Below are 5,860 nucleotides of genomic sequence, written 5' to 3' on the forward strand. Positions count from 1 at the left end.
TTGAATTTGACATTATATTATAATATATAGGTCCATTAATAAATGTGTTCTTTCAGATTGCATTCCATATAGGAACAGTTTAAGATTCCTTTAATTCCTAAGTCCTTATAGAATTTTATTTCTTTGGGATAAAATGACAATGTTATCTTATTTCAAAAGTTGTATAAAGGTTATGCTATATAAAGGCCTTTCTAAAAAGGTGAAGATTGAATACACTCATGTCAAACTAACTTTTATTTCTATGAATTATATGTATTATTACACTTGTATATTTGTAATCAACTTTTTCATAACTGTTTTTCATTTCTTGCATCTGAAGAATGAAAAATATGGAATACTTCACAAATTTTCATATCATCCTTGTGCAAAAGCCATGTTAATCTCTGTATTGTAATTCAGGTAGACATGCTGCTGAAGCATGTAGTATCTTGTAAATTTACGTAGTTAATGATGCAAACTTAAGATAGGCATATATCCTTGGTTGCCTATTTGCAACAAGGAAACCTATTGTTCCCAAATTTGCTATTCATCTTATTTCTGCAAAATTCTGTGTATGGTGGAAAAAACTTATATTGTTTGTTCAATGGCTCACATTTGCAATTTTTTGTCAATAACTATTTTAAGTCTTTTTCATTTGAAATTTGATCATACTTTGAAGCCTTCATAGCTAGGTCCAAAGGTGATGGATTTTCAAGTACTTATTTTTTAACTGATTTAGCTTTGTGGAGCTAATGGATTCAAAGTAAGCCTTGCTTAAGAGCTACTTCTAAACTTCTGCAGCTTAAAATTTCCCAAATGAGGTCTTACTGGCACAAATGTCTGCCTGACCCTTTACCCTTGCTCCATGTAAGAACAGACCTACCAGAATTTCTTACCCTGACAGCATAGATTGTCTTATTGGAGCAAAACTAATCTTAGTTACAAAGGATCATAAAGTGATGAACAGTTCAGACAGAACTGTTCAGAGTAAGCCAGGCGCTGATGGCTCTCGCCTGTAATCCTATCTACTCAGGAGGCTCCAGGAGAAGTCCATATGTTTCTCCTTGTTATTAGGCCTTAAATTGGTAATGTTTTAATCACAGTGTTTCCTCTTGCCTCTAGGATGTACATCTCCGAATGGTAAAGCTTTAAGTTTAATTCTACCAAACACTGAGGTAGAGATAATGGAATAATATTTTAAAACAGTTGCCTTTGTTACCTTAACCACAACAGAACAATGCAAAGCATTTTCTTATATTATATTTACTTATATATTTTATATTTATGTGCTGATTTTATATTTCACACAGTGAATCTTACTGGAATTAATTTATAATTTGACAAATTAATTGATATTTATTACAATAAATAGATTGGAATATAAATAATCAGGATTAGAATATATATTAGAATATAAAAAGTATCAATGCAACGTTTTCAGTATAAACTTGTGATACCTTCTAATTGTTCTTGGTTTCTGAATTCACATGGTAAAAAAAAAACAATGTTGTTTTCTTTAATCTATAAGGGATTTTACTCTGCTGCTCTGTTTATTGTTTTAACTCGCTGGTCCCAAACTGTTTTTCTCCATATTTCTGAAGCATTCCTACTGATTATACTCGAATTTTGCTGATATGATGTCTAAAAGGTATTATTCTTCCACAGGATCCATGGGTCCTAGGATCCCAGGTCCCAGTTACCTGCATCATCAAATAACTAGGGCAAGAGATCTCACCGAGGCCCATGCAACATACCAACAGAAAGTAATTGAAGACCCATCTTAATTTCTCATTTCCTATATTTCAGGGGCCCAATTCCTTGAAATGCAGGAATTAGCAGTAAGCACTTGGGAAACGCACGGCAACTTAAAATGCAATATGAAATCACAAAATGTGAAAGTACAGTAATTCAAACTTTCTATTTTCAGATGACCATCCCATAGGAGTGAACAAGAAAACAAATGTCACAAAATGATTTGTAATACCCCTCTTCTAATGATTAATGAATGATTTCAGTCCAGCATCATCAGGCCAAAAAATAGTTCCTGGAAAGATAGATCCATAATTGATCTACCAATGCTAGGAATATTTGTCATACAGTTCAAATATAATTCAGAAAAAACATTGATTGAGAAGAACCTTATTGCTTCAAAACACTAGTACTTCAGTCAAACTTTTTTCTGTAGTGTAAAAAGGCTGTCATTCTCAAACCAATGATAACCTACATTTAATCTCCTGAAAGTATATTCCTTTTCAAATAAACTTTTTAAAATCACATTTGCCAAAATAACACTTTACAAGTAGATGATATTTAGTGACGTTACTAGTTTTTCAAGTGTAGGGAGCAAGTTAAAATAGAGTTGATTTATTTACCCAGCACTAATGCCAAACAGGTTCAACCATTCGTTAAAGTGTAGAAATAGGACCCCTCACCATTTGTGTTTTTCAGTAGGTGCTTTCGAAAATTTGTTAAATAGATCAGCCTCCCATATTTCAAACCAAAACATTCGCTAATAAAGTAAATTTCATCACATAAAAAATACTTTTTAAAAAGTCATGTATAGTTGCCCTATCATATGGTGTTTTATGTTTTCCTTATCTGTCTAACATACTAAGAAATATGACTTTAAGTCTTGAATATGGGTACTCATCAGAGATTTGACAAACATAAAATCTGTCTTCTTTCTCTATCATATTCCTCTACAGTAGTAAATTTTAGTTTTCTTCTTTTTCCAAAACTCATAGGTAGTAGAAAATATTATCCCATGTAAAATAAAATAATCACAAACCACTTTACAAAGCCATAGGAATACATTCTCAGCCATTTTTAAACTTTCTTGTTGACTACAGATTAATCTTCCAAATGGAGGGGAATAAAATCAGGTCTAGGTGCTTCATGTCTCCAGGCTTGCAAATTGTTACTTCAGATGAATGAATTATGGAAATATAAGCTGACATCAGTTTAAGTATATGCAGAATTGAAACTCCATGGAATGTATATAAACCTTTCAAAGTAGGAGCAGACAGTTTAACAGAATGACTATCAGGAAGTTGAAACCAGAGAGGAATAATTGTAAAGACATAGAATGAATGAAAAATGGCACAAGGGTCAAGTACAGCTAGAATACTCAATGTACACATGTGAGAAAGGAAGTGGTAAATCGGAAATAAATCTTGTAGAAGGGGTTGGTTGAGAAGGATAGAAGGAGTGACTCTGATCCAGGAACATTGGACAATTAGATGGACATACTTAATTGAAACACACTAGCACAACCTTTTGTAATTCAGTGAAAAAATACAACAAAAAAACACAAACACACAAAAAGCACAACCAAACAGCAATCTCTATAGAGTATGATGATGACTTCTCAAAATTTTAAATAGTTAATGAAGGACAATCTTGTGAAAAGCATACAAAGTTGTTTAAAGTGGGCAGTTTGGGGTGGAGGAGATTTTTTAACAGATTTAAATAGATTGTCTTAGGTTATAAATCACCTATATCTGCTGCAAATATTTTCTTCTGCGTGTTCTCTTGGTCTGAACTGTATACTCCAATCCTGAGCCACACTTGATAGCTTGTAAAGATAGAATGGAAGAAACAAGATCAAGAACCCATTACTCCACCGGAGAGGAAACAGTCCTCTCTGTTTTCTCTCATTTCTATTGACTACTTTCATTCCTAAGTTTATGTCAAGTGATTTGCATTATATATTTCCTTCTTTGTTCTGGCAGAGTAATTGTTCAAAATAATTCAGTAAATATTATATTCCATTTTTTCTATCATGCTGTTTACTTATCCAAGCGAGTCCATTAAATTTTCCACTTGCATTTCGGTGCCACGGAAACCCAGCATCAATGTTAATGAGGACAATCTCTAATGTAAAACTTTGTCTCCAAAATACCAGTCCAAGAAGCTGTGATCACAAATATTTAGCTATACTTTTTTTTTCTTTTACCTTGAAAGTCTTCTTGTGTCTAAAGTGCCCTCAAAAATCAGTACTCCACCAATTTTTGGTTCAATCACTTCTAACCTCAAAGATATATTTTGCTAACAATATGCTTAGAGGAAACCGAAGAATACTCCACTGTTATCTTCTCTCTTAAGATTCTCCTTAGATACCATATCAGGAATATTGAAGTTATTCTTTGCAAAATTATTTCAATAGATTATTTTTCTATCCGTCTTGCATTTACTCAAAAAGTTGTATGGAGAAGAATAGAGTATAATCACCCATACCTTGGATGACAGTATCTGTTACAAAAGGACAATGCTCCTATGTCTTATTTCTCTGTCCTCCTCTTAGCTCTTGCCTGATTTCCCACTTATCACAGATTCTTGGCTTCAAGCCTAGTGAAGGTGAAGGACTATAAGGGCCTCCCCCATTGCTACATTGTAGGGCTAGATCTCCAGCATGAGGTAATCATGAACGACGCACACAAGGAACACATGTTGGGAGAACAGACTTAAGCATGTCTGGTTTATTTCTGCACAAGGGTTGGGATTTTATAGCCCCAGCTTTCCCAACCTCCGGAGTCCTTCCCAGCCAATTACTTAGCAGGGAGTTGATGATGGGCACTGCTTGGTGACAGGCACTGTTTGGTCCCCTTGGGGCATGTAGGGATCTTGGATAGCTCATGGATGGCAAGCTAGGTGGACATGACTGTGGGTCACATCTCTATTAGCAGGAGGTGTGCTTCAACAACTACTCTAGCTGACTCAACCAGATCTGACCGGCTCTACCCACAAATTTCCTCTTTTCTTTAAAAGGACCGTCATTATGGTGACCCGTGGTTGGAGGCATTTTTGCCGGGAGTGCAAGCATTTAATAATTCCTAGGAGAGAAAGCCCTACAAGTGCAAGGCCTCCCCAGATGACCAGAGAGAATGGCAAAAACCATTGTTGTAACTTTTTAAGCACTCTTCTAAAAAGGAGGCAGTGGGAATAAGCTGTATGGTGGTTTGGTTTAGGCGGGTAACATCATGCAGCAGGTTTGGGGTGAAGTTTAAGTACTTAAGGGACCAAGGGCCTTTGATGTAGTTACTAAGTTCAGTGACATTGGGTGCAGGAGTGGAAAGCTGACAGACAGAAGTAGTCATTGCATTATATAGTCCTCCTTGTTGTAATCCAAGAAACGTAATCTGTTCTTGGAGCAAGTCTATTTGTTGTTGGAGCACAAGGAGGCCTCCCTTAAGATGATTGGCAACTTGTAAATGCTGTAATTCTATGGATGACAGTTGAGGGATGAGCTGGTTTATCTGTTGCACAGTGGACACGCTTTGGGACAACAATATAGCAGCACTGGTAGATGAAGCCACTGTAGCAATGATTTCGGACCCGATTGCAATGATCAATCCTACTGCTCTTTTAGTGCATGGGCGAATTAATTGAACCTGGGAAAACTGAGAGTCATTAGTAGCCAGAACAATAAATGGGGGAACACGTACCAAACCTGCAAAAGGCTATGAGTCATTGGGTTGCCAGTGATTAGTGAGAGTGCAAGTAGTGGAAGAGTTGTCTCCTAGACAAAAAAAGAATGGGGCTCTAACCACTACCATTCCTGACACCTGGTCATATCCATATTGGTTACAGCGACGAGTATTGGCCAATAGGAAAGGGGACAAATCGAGGCAGGAATGTGATGAGCAAACGATTGGCATGGTGGCTCCTAGGTCTCCCAATCATCCTCCTGAAGAGTCAAAAAACTCATTTAGATTTTGAGGTTTGGGATCTTTTTCAGATTGGTTGTATATAGCCGGGTAGAGGGACAACGCGAGCTCCCCAAACACTTTGCCTTGCCAGGAATTGGCACAAAGTCTAATCACTAATTGCTCAAGAGGAGTGCATATAGTGCCAAAGCTATCCAACTCCCTGCGTGGGCACA

At 36.3% G+C, this 5,860-nt stretch overlaps 1 pseudogene; it reads right to left on the reverse strand.

Annotated features, from left to right (window-relative positions):
• Positions 1-323: 323 nt before the first annotated feature.
• Positions 324-420, reverse strand: LOC122095330 (annotated as a pseudogene).
• Between the last annotated feature and the right edge of the window lie 5,440 nt (positions 421-5,860).

This window comes from Dipodomys spectabilis, unplaced genomic scaffold, assembly GCF_019054845.1.
Source record: "Dipodomys spectabilis isolate Male_0828 unplaced genomic scaffold, ASM1905484v1 ptg000014l, whole genome shotgun sequence".
Lineage (NCBI taxonomy): Eukaryota > Metazoa > Chordata > Mammalia > Rodentia > Heteromyidae > Dipodomys > Dipodomys spectabilis.